Source organism: Mobula birostris, chromosome 22 (genome assembly GCF_030028105.1).
Source record: "Mobula birostris isolate sMobBir1 chromosome 22, sMobBir1.hap1, whole genome shotgun sequence".
In the NCBI taxonomy this organism is placed as follows: Eukaryota; Metazoa; Chordata; class Chondrichthyes; order Myliobatiformes; family Myliobatidae; genus Mobula; species Mobula birostris.
The window spans coordinates 3001584-3016642 of NC_092391.1; positions in this window are offsets into that span (position 1 = coordinate 3001584).

The window sequence follows — 15059 nt, forward strand, 5'->3', positions numbered from 1 at the left end:
TCGACTGTACCTCTTCCTATAGATGCTGCCTGGCCTGCTGTGCTCACCAGCATTTTTTGTGTGTGTTAGACAGTTATGTACACTAATTAAAGTACTATTGAATAGTACACGAGTTATAGTACCCAGTTATACAGTTATAGTACGCTAGTTACAGCAGACAGTTACATAGTTATAGTACACAGTTATAGTATACTATTTACAGTACTCTAGTTATAGTACTATTGAATAGTACACGAGTTATAGTACACTAGTTTTAGTACACAGTAATGGTAGACTATTGAATAGTACTCTAGCAAGATAAGATAGACACTTGATCTCACAGTCTATGTCGTTACGATCCTGCACCTTACTGTCTGCCTGGACTGCTCTCTCTCTGTAGCTGTTACAACTTGTTCTGCATTCTTATTTTTTTTCTGGGGTTCTACCTCAAAGCGCTGTGTAATAATTTCATCTGTAGGGATGGTGCAAGACAAGCTTCTCAGCATCACTACTTGTGACAGTAATAAACAGCTTCCATTTCCATTTCTAACCATTGAGAGTGCGAGAGTGTTCTGACCAGCTGCATCACCATCTGGTACGGGAAATTGCAAGGCATCTGACTGGAGACGATCATCAGGGTCTCCCTTCCACCCATCTGAGATATTTATCAGCAGTGCTGTGTATGCAGGGCCCTTAGCACTGTCAGTGATCCCTCCCATCCATCTAACAACCCCTTTGAACTCCAACCATCAGGCAGGAGGTACTGTAGCACGAAGGTAAGAACTGTAGGATGGGAAACAGGCGGTTGTGGGAGTCAAGACATCGAGTATATTTAAGGCAGAGGTTGATAGATTCTTGATTAGTCAGGGCATGAAGAGATATAGGGAGAAGGCAGGAGATTGGGGCTGAGAGGGAAAATGGATCAGCCATGATGAAATGATGGAGCAGACTTGATGAGCCAAGTGGCCTAATTCTGTTCCTATGTCTTCCGGTCTTATAGTCTTATGAAACAGCTTCTTCCCCCAGGCAGTAAGACTATTGAACTCCCTGCCATCACCCAGTCTCATCACTTATGAAGTGTCTGTCGCATTATACTGTTTACTTTTTAACTTGTGTCATAAATGCACCTTTTTTTTTAAATGTATTAGTGGTAATATTACTTTATTTGTGTGAATTATATGTACGGAGTTGTGCACCTTGGTCTGGAGGAACGTTGTTTCATTTGGTGGTGTACGTTTTCCGTTGAGTGACGATAAATCGAACTTGAACTTGAGTTTATCAAGGACATATTTGGCAAAGTTTAATTTCTGAGCACTCAGCTGTCAGATGGATGGCATCATATTCATTGGAATGGCCAGGGAATTCCCCTGAAGGAAGAAGGAGAAATCTGAGCAACATCAGACAGTATCTGCCCGGTCTACTGCAGCTGCTTCTCTTCACTGTCTTTGTTCGTGTTGTCAGATCAATCTGAATGATAACCAAAAGCAAAGAGATTACGTGTCTCCTAAGGATTGGCTCTATTTGCCACACGTACATCGAAAGATCAAGCCATACAGTGAAATGTATTGCACACACACAGAGTGCAGAAGGAACTCAGCAGGTCTGGCAGCATTTATGGAAAAGAATAAGCAGTCGACGTTTTGGGCAAGACCCTTCTTCAGGACAGAAATGCATTTTTAATTTTTTATATTTTAGAGATACATCATGGAACAAGCCCTCCCAGTCCAACGAGCCCCACTCTGCCTACAACCCACCAACTTAAACCCAGCCTAATCACAGGACAATTTGCAATCGCCTATTTACTTACTAACCAGTACGTCTTTGGACTGTGGGAGGAAACCAGAGTACTTGGAGGAAACTCATGAGTAGAGCGTACGATCATCTTACAGAGGATGCCAGGATGAACTCCAAACTCCAACACCCTGAGTTGTAATAATATGACGCTAACCATTATGTTACCATGGCACTGTTCATATCAATGACCAACACAGTATAAGGACATTCTGGGGGGATCCCACCAGTATCACTATGCTTCCAGCACCCACACAGACTGGCCACAGCACACTAACCCTAATCCATACACCTTTGGACTGTGGGAGGAAACCAGAGCACCCGGAGGAAACCCATGTGGTCACAATGAGAACGTACAAACCCTTTACAGACAGTGTCAGCAATTGAAGCTGGGTCACTGATGCAGTACGACATTGTGCTAACCACTACACTACGGTACCACATGACAAAACACTGCAGATTCCAGAAATCAGAAATAAAGCCCGAGAATGCTGCAGAAATTCAGCCTGTCAGGCAGCATCTGTGAAGAGAGGGAGTGAGCTGTGTATCAGATCAATGACTTTTATCTGGCGAGTCCTGTTTGTCTCCTCATGCGCTGCCTGACCTGCTGAATATCTACACCATCAGTGACACTGGGGCATTTGAACAATGTCCACCAGGACCACCAGATTGAAAAACAGTTCCTTTCACCAAGTAGTAATGCCGATCACAACCACCCACTAACACACCCCTCCACATCCACTAACACACCCCCCACACCCACTAACACACCCTCCAGACCCACTGACACATCCCTCCACGCCCACTAACACACCCCTCCACACCCACTAACCCACCCCTCCACACCCACTAACACACCCTACACACCCACTAACACACCCTGCCAGACCCACTAACACACCCTGCACACCCACTAACCCACCCCTCCACACCCACTAACACACACTCCAGACCCACTAACACACCCCTCCACGCCCACTAACACACCCCTCCACACTCACTAACACACCCTACACACCCACTAACACACCCCTCCAGACCCACTAACACACCTGCACACCCACTAACACACCCCTCCACACCCACTAACACACCCCTCCACACCCACTAACCCACCCCTCCACGCCCACTAACACACCCCTCCACACCCACTAACACACCCCCCACACCCACTAACACACCCTGCACACCCACTAACCCACCCTTCCACACCCACTAACCCACCCCACCAGACCCACGAACACACCTCTCCACACCCACTAACACACCTCTCCACACCCACTAACCCACCCCTCCAGACCCACTAACACACCCCTCCACACCCACTAACCCACCCCTCCAGACCCACTTACACACCCCTCCACACCCACTAACACACCTCTCCACACCCACTAACCCACCCCTCCAGACCCACTAACACACCCCTCCACACCCACTAACACACCCTCCAGACCCACTAACACACCCTTCCACAACCACTAACCCACTCCTCCACGCCCACTAAACCACCCCTCCAGACCCACTAACCCACCCTTCCACACCCACTAACACACCCCTCCACACCCACTAACCTACCTCTCCAGACCCACTAACCCACCCTTCCACGCCCGCTAACACACCCCTCCACGCCCACTAAACCACCCCTCCACGCCCACTAACCCACCCCTCCAGACCCACTAACCCACCCCTCCACGCCCACTAACCCACCCCTCCAGACCCACTAACCCACCCCTCCACGCCCACTAACTCACCCCTCCAGACCCACGAACACACCCCTCCACACGCACTAAACCACCCCTCCACGCCCAGTAAACCAACCCTCCACGCCCACTAACACACCTCTCCACACCCACTAACCCACTCCTCCACGCCCACTAACACACCCTACACACCCACTAACCCACCCCTCCACACCCACTAACCCACCCCTCCACACCCACTAACCCACCCTCCACGCCCACTAACCCACCCCTCCAGACCCGCTAACACACCTCTCCACACCCACTAACACACCTCTCCACACCCACTAACCCACTCCTCCAGACCCACTAACACACCCCTCCACACTCACTAACCCACCCTTCCACACCCACTAACACACCCCTCCACGCCCACTAACCCACCCTTCCACACCCACTAACCCACCCTTCCACACCCACTAACACACCCTTCCAGACCCACTAACCCACCCCTCCAAACCCACTAACACACCTCTCCAGACCCACTAACACACCCCTCCACACCCACTAACACACCTCTCCACACCCACTAACACACCTCTCCACACCCACTAACCCACTCCTCCAGACCCACTAACACACCCTCCACGCCCACTAACCCACCCCTCCAGACCCACTAACACACCCCTCCACACGCACTAAACCACCCCTCCACTCCCACTAAACCACCCCTCCACGCCCACTAACACACACTCCACACCCACTAACCCACCCTACACACCCACTAACACACCCTGCACATCCACTAACACACCCCTCCACACCCACTAACCCACTCCACCACGCCCACTAACACACCCCTCCACACCCAATAACACACCCTGCACACCCACTAACCCACCCTTCCACACACACCCCTCCACACCCACTAACCCACCCTTCCACACCCACTAAACCACCCCTCCACACCCACTAACCCACCCTTCCACACACACCCCTCCACACCCACTAACCCACCCCTCCACACCCACTAAACCACCCTTCCACACCCACTAACCCACCCCTCCATACCCACTAACACACCCCTCCACACCCACTAACCCACCCCTCCACACACACTAAACCACCCCTCCACACCCACTAACCCACCCCTCCACGCCCGCTAACACACCCTGCACACCCACTAACCCACCCTTCCACACAAACCCCTCCACACCCACTAACCCACCCCTCCACACCCACTAAACCACCCCTCCACACCCACTAACCCACCCTTCCACACACACCCCTCCACACCCACTAACACACCCCTCCACACCCACTAACCCACCTCTCCACACCCACTAAACCACCCCTCCACACCCACTAACACACCCCTCCACACCCACTAAACCACCCCTCCACACCCACTAACCCACCCCTCCACGCCCACTAACACACCCCTCCACGCCCACTAACCCACCCCTCCACACCCACTAACCCAACCCTGCAGACCCACTAACACACCCCTCCACACCCACCAACATACCCCTCCACACCCACCAACCCACCCCTCCACACCCACTAACCCACCCCTCCACGCCCGCTAACACACCCCTCCACGCCCGCTAACACACCCCCCCACACCCACTAACACACCCCTCCACGCCCACTAACACACCCCTCCACACCCACTAACACACCCCCCACACCCACTAACACACCCTCCAGACCCACCAACACACCCTTCCGCACCCACTAACACACCCCTCCACGCCCACTAACACACCCCTCCACACCCACTAACACACCCCCCACACCCACTAACACACCCCTCCACACCCACCAATCCACCCCTCCACACCCACTAACACACCCCTCCAGACCCACTAACACACCCCCCACACCCACTAACACACCCTCCAGACCCACCAACACACCCTCCAGACCCACCAACACACCCTTCCGCACCCACTAACACACCCCTCCACGCCCACTAACCCACCCCTCCACACCCACTAACCCAACCCTGCAGACCCACTAACACACCCCCCCACGCCCGCTAACACACCCCCCCACACCCACTAACACACCCCTCCACACCTACTAACCCACTCCTCCAGACCCACTAAACCACCCCTGCACACCCACTAACCCACCCCTCCAGACCCACTAACCCACCCCTCCACGCCCACTAACCCACCCCTCCAGACCCACTAACACACCTCTCCACACCCACTAACACACCTCTCCACACCCACTAACCCACCCCTCCAGACCCACTAACACACCCCTCCACACCCACTAACCCACCCCTCCAGACCCACTAACCCACCCCTCCACGCCCACTAACCCACCCCTCCAGACCCACTTATACACCCCTCCACACCCACTAACCCACCCCTCCAGACCCACTAACACACCTCTCCACACCCACTAACACACCTCTCCACACCCACTAACCCACTCCTGCAGACCCACTAACACACCCTCCACGCCCAGTAACCCACCCCTCCAGACCCACTAACACACCCCTCCACACGCACTAAACCACCCCTCCACACCCACTAACCCACCCTACACACCCACTAACACACCCTGCATATCCACTAACACACCCCTCCACACCCACTAACCCACTCCTCCACGCCCACTAACACACCCCTCCACACCCACTAACACACCCTGCACACCCACTAACCCACCCTTCCACACACACCCCTCCACACCCACTAACCCACCCCTCCACACCCACTAAACCACCCCTCCACACCCACTAACCCACCCTTCCACACACACCCCTCCACACCCACTAACACACCACTCCACGCCCACTAAACCACCCCTCCACGCCCACTAACCCACCCCTCCAGACCCACTAACCCACCCCTCCACGCCCACTAACCCACCCCTCCAGACCCACTAACACACCTCTCCACACCCACTAACACACCTCTCCACACCCACTAACCCACCCCTCCAGACCCACTAACACACCCCTCCACACCTACTAACCCACCCCTCCAGACCCACTAACCCACCCCTCCACGCCCACTAACCCACCCCTCCAGACCCACTAACACACCCCTCCACGCCCACTAACCCACCCCTCCAGACCCACTAACACACCTCTCCACACCCACTAACACACCTCTCCACACCCACTAACCCACTCCTCCAGACCCACTAACACACCCTCCACGCCCACTAACCCACCCCTCCAGACCCACTAACACACCCCTCCACACGCACTAAACCACCCCTCCACACCCACTAACCCACCCTACACAGCCACTAACACACCCTGCACATCCACTAACACACCCCTCCACACCCACTAACCCACTCCTCCACGCCCACTTACACACCCGTCCACACCCACTAACACACCCTGCACACCCACTAACCCACCCTTCCACACACACCCCTCCACACCCACTAACCCACCCCTCCACACCCACTAAACCACCCCTCTACACCCACTAACCCACCCTTCCACACACACCCCTCCACACCCACTAACATACCCCTCCACACCCACTAACACACCTCTCCACACCCACTAACACACCTCTCCACACCCACTAACCCACTCCTCCAGACCCACTAACTCACCCCTCCACACCCACTAACCCACCCCTCCAGACCCACTAACCCACCCCTCCACACCCACTAAACCACCCCTCCACACCCACTAACCCACCCTTCCACACACACCCCTCCACACCCACTAACACACCCCTCCACACCCACTAACCCACCCCTCCACACCCACTAAACCACCCCTCCACACCCACTAACCCACCCCTCCACACCCACTAAACCACCCCACCACACCCACTAACCCACCCCTCCACGCCCACTAACACACCCTGCACACCCACTAACCCACCCTTCCACACACACCCCTCCACACCCACTAACCCACCCCTCCACACCCACTAAACCACCCCTCCACACCCACTAACCCACCCTTCCACACACACCCCTCCACACCCACTAACACACCCCTCCACACCCACTAACCCACCCCTCCACACCCACTAACACACCTCTCCACACCCACTAACCCACTCCTCCAGACCCACTAACACACCCCTCCACACCCACTAACCCACCCCTCCAGACCCACTAACCCACCCCTCCACACCCACTAAACCACCCCTCCACACCCACTAACCCACCCTTCCACACACACCCCTCCACACCCACTAACACACCCCTCCACACCCACTAACCCACCCCTCCACACCCACTAAACCACCCCTCCACACCCACTAACCCACCCCTCCACACCCACTAACACACCCCTCCACGCCCGCTAACACACCCCTCCACACCCACTAACCCAACCTTGCAGACCCACTAACACACCCCTCCACACCCACTAACACACCCCTCCACACCCACCAACCCACCCCTCCACACCCACTAACCCACCCCTCCACACCCACTAACACACCTCTCCAGACCCACTAACACACCCCTCCAGACCCACTAACACACCCCTCCACAACCACTTACCCACCCCTCCACACCCACTAACCCACCCCTCCAGACCCACTAACCCACCCCTCCACACCCACTAACCCACCCTTCCACACCCACTAACACACCCCTCCACGCCCACTAACACACCCCTCCACACCCACTAACCCACCCCTCCACGCCCACTAACACACCCCTCCACACCCACTAACCCACCCCTCCACGCCCACTAACACACACTCCACACCCACTAACACACCCTGCACATCTACTAACCCACCCCTCCACGCCCACTAACCCACCCCTCCACACCCACTAACACACCCTTCCACACCCACTAACACACCCTACACACCCCAACCACCACTACTTTATCATCACCTTACGTGCAGACACCCCTGTGCCTATCATCACTTTATGCACATACAATCTAGGTACATAAGCAGTCAGAGATGGTGTTGGATCAGCATACAGGAGGGAGATTGAAAATCTCTCTGAGTGGCACCACAACAAGAGGCTCTTATTCACTGTCAGCAAGACCAGTGAGCTGCTTACTGAGGTCAGGAGGAAGAAACCGGAGCTCCGTTAGCCAATCTTCATTGGCGGTTCAGAGGTGGAGAGGGTCTGCAAATTTAAATTCCTTGGTTTTATCATTTCAGAGGATCTGACCTGGGTCCAGCATGTAACCACAATTACGGAAAACGCACGGCAGCACCTCCACCTGCTTCGCAGTTTGCCGACATTCCGCATGTTATCTGAAACTTTGACAAACCTCTCTAGATGTGCAGTGAAGAGTATATTAACCGATTGCAATCACAGCCAGGCGTGGAAACACCAATGCCCTTGTACGGAAAATCCCACAAAAGTTAGTGGATATTGCCCAGTCCATCATGAGCATAGACCTCTCTACCACCGAGCATATCTACATGGAGCATCCATCATCAGGGACCCCCACCACACAGGCCAGGCTCTCTTCTCACTGCTGCCATCAGCGAGGAGATACAGGAGCCTCAGGACCCACACCATCACGTTCAGGAACAGTTATTACCCTCAACCATCAGGCTCTGGAACCAGAGGGGATAACTTCACTCCACATCACTCACCACTCCTCTGATCTGTGCCAACAACCCGTGCACTCGCTTTCCACGGCTCTTGATCTCATGTCCCCAATAACTTTTCTTCCTTTCTGCATTAGCACATTTTGTTGTTTTTTTTTGCACATTGGTTGTTTGTCCAGTCCTATTGGGTTCGGTCTTTCATTCATTCTATCGTGTTTCTTTCATTTACTGTGAATGCCCACAAGAAAATCTGTCTCAGTGTTGTATATGGTGACATATATGCACTTCGATAATAAATTTACTTTGAACTTTTGAACTAAGAATCTCTTAAATATCTCGAAGTATCTGCTTCTGTGTATGCAAAAAGCCTACCTCTGACATCTCCTTATACTTTCCTGCAAGTACCTTAAAGTTGTGCCCCCTTGTATTAGCCATGTCTGCTCTGTGGAAGGAGGCACTGGCTGTCCCCACTATCTATATCTCTTTTATCTTCCACACTTCTATCAAACACCTCTCACCCTCCATCTCTCCAATCCGATCATCAGCAAGACATACTTCAACACTGACCATTCTACTGCTGGCATTTAGGCGGCAATGGAGATTCCCATTTCTCTCTGTCCTCGCCACTCAGATGTTGAAGGACTCGTCACTGCTGCTTCGGTAACAGTTTTGTTTCACCAGTCAGCCCTGAGCTGAACCCTGAACCTGGAGGACCGGGAGACTACTCCGAGACTGTCCTCTATCCCATCATCTGTTTGGCATGGGTGGCCTTGCCAAGAGCCAACACATAAAGTCCTGACTCCAGCCAGCAGAGCTCTCTGGGTTATTGAGGCATGCAAGGCTCCAAACTCTACAACAAGGCTGTGGTCCTCCTAGAGGTTCAGCAACACAGTCTGGCGCTGGGGGGGGGGGGGGGGCGGTTCGTAAATGAACTCCTAGCACCAGACACCATGTTACACAAGGGAAACAGAAAGGTCCAAGGCAGATTTGCCAAGACCTTACCAGCTGTGAGGATTATAACTAACAGGAAGTCGGGAAGGTCCGAGCCAAAGCCAAGTCAGAAACTTCTAGTCTCCAGTAAATCCATAGTGAACTCAAGGGAAGGTTCTTCTCAGGAAGATGATGAAGATGTGTCAGTCCTCTCCATGGGAAGGTTCTTCTCAGGAAGATGATGAAGATGTGTCAGTCCTCTCCATGGGAAGGTTCTTCTCAGGAAGATGATGAAGATGTGTCAGTCCTCTCCATGGGAAGGTTCTTCGCAGGAAAATGATGAAGATGTGTCAGTCCTCTCCATGGGAAGGTTCTTCTCAGGAACATGATGAAGATGTGTCAGTCCTCTCCATGGGAAGGTTCTTCTCAGGAACATGATGAAGATGTGTCAGTCCTCTCCATGGGAAGGTTCTTCGCAGGAACATGATGAAGATGTGTCAGTCCTCTCCATGGGAAGGTTCTTCGCAGGAACATGATGAAGATGTGTCAGTCCTCTCCATGGGAAGGTTCTTCGCAGGAAGATGATGAAGATGTGTCAGTCCTCTCCATGGGAAGGTTCTTCTCAGGAACATGATGAAGATGTGTCAGTCCTCTCCATGGGAAGGTTCTTCACAGGAAGATGATGAAGATGTGTCAGTCCTCTCCATGGGAAGGTTCTTCGCAGGAAGATGATGAAGATGTGTCAGTCCTCTCCATGGGAAGGTTCTTCGCAGGAAGATGATGAAGATGTGTCGGTCCTCTCCATGGGAAGCAGATGAGATTGATAAAGGCAGAAAAAAGTGAAGGATCAGGGGAAGATATTGAAGGAGGCACCGACTCCACCAATTCTCCACTTCTCACCCCAAGGCTCAGAGACAACCAAGGTCCCTGTCTGTTGCAATGACATTGAATTAAATTGATGCCCCAGTCACTTCTGAAAAGACCTGAGGCAGCGAATTTTCTGTGAATACTTTAACAGTCTGTTAAAATAACCATTAACACAAGAGAATTTTTAGGAGATTCCTGAGGGGGAAAAACCAACTCACATTCATCAGACATGGTCAATCACAAGATTTTTGAAGTTATTCACAGACATTGGTTAATCTTTGTGAAAGAAAAGGTCATTTACTGGCCAGCAGGAGATTCTGGAGGACATGAAGTCAGTCTGTAGAGAAGGCAGTGCTGTAAATCCACAGCAGTACACACAGCATGTTGGAGGAACTCAGCAGGTCAGCCAGCATCTACAGAAATAAATAGACAGGCAATATTTTGGGCTGAGACACTTCGTCAGGACAGGAAGGGAAGGTGGGTGGAAGAAGGGTAGAAGAAGCCAGAATAAGAAGATGGGAAAGGGGAGGGAGAGTGACAGGTGAAGATGGGAGAGGGGAGAGTGACAGGTGAAAATGGGAGAGGGGAGAGTGACAGGTGAAGATGGGAGAGGGGAGAGAAGCCTCACTGAGACCTGGGGGAGTGTGGAGGGGGTCAGTCTGTAAAATGGAACAGAGAGCAGAGTAAGGTGTGAGACAACGGCTTGTTCGGGCAGTGATTACGGCAGATCAGGTGATAAGGAATGTGAGTACAGACCAAGGGAGATATTTTTTGGAAACAGGATGACGGGAAGACATTTGCACGATAACGGGGACAGAGAGGGAGCTGTTCATCTGAGCCTGGAGAATTCCAGTGTTCCCAGATAGAAGAAAGGCGTTGTTCCTCTTGAGCTGACGTTGGGCCTCACTATGACAGTGGTGGGGCGCACAGAGAGAGGTTGAAGTGGGGTTTAAAGTGGCAGCAACAGGAATCTCAGGGTCATCCCTGTGGACTACGGTAAGTACAGGTGTTCCACAGGTAATTACTCAGCCTTCCCATATTTCCCATCAACTGTTTATTCATTTCCATAGCTGCTGTCTGGCCTGCTGAGTTCCTCCAGCATTTTGTGTGTGGATTTCCAAAAGGTCCCAGCCTGACACATCAGCTGTTTATTCATTTCTATTCCAGTGCTAACACAGCATGCCCACAATGCTTGGCGGAACACCACAGGGTGGGAGGGAGGGAGAGAGAATCGGGGCTTGTTCCACTCTAGTTGCTTTGTTTTGATGCTTGCTGTGTTCCGGGTTGTTCAGTGAGCATTGTGTTGGTGCTGGAACCTGTGGGCACACTTGCAGGCTGCCCCCGAGCACAGCCTCAGGTTGTATGACTTGTATGTATTGTATGTATTGTCTTGTATGACATCCAGCTGTGGCTACGACTGAGTGAAAGCTAACAAATGTTCAGCAAGATCTCTGTGCTCCTGATGGATTTACTGGGAAATGCACACGACGAGGAACGTGGTCTGCAAATTACAACTAGAGATAGAAAATCCACGCCAAAAGGACACTGTTACGATAGTCATCAGAGATTTCAACATGCAGTTAGATTGGGAAAATCAGGATGGTACTGGATCCAAACGGGGCGGGGGGGGGGGCGCGCGGATTTCTAGAATGCCTACTAGATGTTCTTTTAGAGCAGCTCCTGGTTCAGCCCACTAGGGAATCAGCTATTCTGGATTGGGTGTTGTGCAATGATCCAAAATTGATTAGAGAGCCTAAGGTAAAAGAACCCTTAGGGAAAGTGATCACAATATGATCGAATTCACCGTGAAATTTGAGAAGGAGAAACTAAAGTCAGATGTATCAGTATTACAGTGGAATAAATGGAATTACAGAGGCATGAGAGAGGAGCTGACTAGAATTGATTGGAAAAGAGCACTGGCTGACAGCCGAGGAGCAACGGCTGGAATTTCTGGAAGCAACTTGGAAGCCATAGGATATATAGATCCCAAAGAGGAAAAAGTATTCTAAAGGCAAGATGACACAACCGTGGCTAACAATAGCAGTCAAAGTCAACACTAATGCCTAAGAGAGCGCATATAATGGAAAAAAAATTAGTGGGAAGTTCAAGAATTGGTAAGCTTTTAAAAACGAACAGAAGGCAACTAAAAAAGACATTAAGAAGGGAAAGATGGAATATGAAAGTAAGCTAGCCAATAATACTAAAGAGGATACCAAAAGTTTCTTCAGTTACATAAAGTGCAAAAGAGAGGTGAGCGTGGATATCGGACTGCTGGAAAATGATGCTGCAGAGGTAGTAATGGGGGACGAAGAAATAGCAGATGAACTGATTAAGTATTTTGAATCAGTCTTCACTGTGGAAAACACCAGCAGTATGGTGGATGTTTCAGGTGTCGGGGTCATGAAGTTTGTGAAGTTACCATTTCTAGGGAGAAGGTTCTTGGTAAGCTGAAAGGTCTGAAGGCAGAGAGGTCACCTGGACCAGACAGTATACCTCCAGAGTTCTGAAAGAGGTGGCTGAGAGATTGTGGAGGTATTAGCAATGATCTTTCAAGAATCACAAGATTATGGAATGGTTCCAGAGGACTGGAAAATTGCAAATGTCACTCCATTCTTCAAGCAGGGAGAGAGGCAGAAGAAAGGAAATTATAGGCCAGTTAGTCTGATCTCAGTGGTTGGAAAGGTGTTGGAGTTTATTGTTAAGGATGTGGTTTCGGGGTACTTGAAGGCACATGATAAAATAGGCCAAAGTCAGCATGTTTTCCTCAAGAGAAGATCTTACCTGACAAATATCTTTAAATTCTTTGAAGAGATAACAAACAGGATTGACGAAGGAGAAGGTGTGTACTTGGATTTTCAGAAGGACTTTGACAAGGTGCCACAGATGAGGCTGCTTAACAAGTTAAGAGCCCATGGTATTACAGGAAAGTTTCTAGCATGGATAAAGCAGTGACTGATTGGTAGGAGGCAAAATGTGGGATTAGAGGGAGACTTTTCTGACTGGCTGCTGGTGACTAGTGGTTTTCCACAAGGGTCTGTGTTGGGACCGATTCTTTTCACATTATATGTCGATGATTTGGATGATGGAATTGATGGCTTTCTTGCAAAGTTCGCAGATGATATGAAGATAGGTGGAGGGGCTGGTAGTTTTGAGGAAGTAGAGAGGCTACAGGAGGACTTAGACAGATTAGGAGAACGGGCAAAGAAATGGCAGCTGGAATATTGTGTCAGGAAGTGTATGGTCATGTACTTTGGTAAAAGAAATGAAAGGGAGAGAAAATACAAAAATTCTAGATGCAAAGGGATTTGGGAATCCTTGTGCAGGATTCCTTAAAGGTTAGTTTGCAGCTTGAGTCTGTGGTGAGGAGCCAAATGCGATGTTAGCATTCATTTCAAAAGGACTAGAATATAAAAGCAAGATGTAATGTTGAGACTTTATAAAGCACTGGTGGGGCCTCATTTAGGGTATTGTGAACAGGTCTGGGCCCCTTATCTTAGAAAGGATGTGCTGACACTGGAGAGGGTTTAGAGGAGGCTCACGAAAATGATTCCAAGATTGGACAGCTCGTCATATGAAAAGTGTTTGATGTCTCCGGGCCTGTATTCACTAGAATTTAGAAGAATGAGGGGTGGCCTCATTGAAGACTATTAAATGGTGAAAGGCCTCAATAGAGAAGACTTGGAGAGGATTTTTCCTATGGTGGGAGAGTCTAAGGCCAGAGATGAGAAGGAATTTCTTTAGGCAAAGAGTGGTGAATCTGTGGAATGTATTGCCTCTGGCAGCTGTGAAGGCCAAGTTTTTATGTATATTTAAGGCAGTGGTTGATAGATTTCTGATTGGTCAGGGCATGGAGTGATACAGGAGGAAGGCAGGAGAATGCAACTGAAAGGAAAAATGGATCAGCCATGAAGAAATGGTGGAGCAGACTCAACGGGTCTAATAGGTCTGCTCCTCGGTCTTATGGTCTTACCCAGTGCGGGACAATTGTGTGCCTTTCCTCGGCCTGGTGGTCGGCACAGTGGGACGGCAACCGGCAAGCAGGATTCAACGGAGAGCTGGCCAGGGGTACGGTCAGCCCCATCTCAGCCACTCTGTGCTCAAGTAAACCAGAGAACCCAATCTGCATCCCTCCTGTGGAGACTGTCAGTACAGGGGAACCATGGGCACCAGGGTGGTGCAGCAGTTAGCACAATGATATTACAGCTCAGGGTGCCGGAGTTTGGAGTTCAATTCCAGTATCCTCTGTTAGCACATTTGTACGTTCTTCCCATTGGCGCCTGTGTTTCCT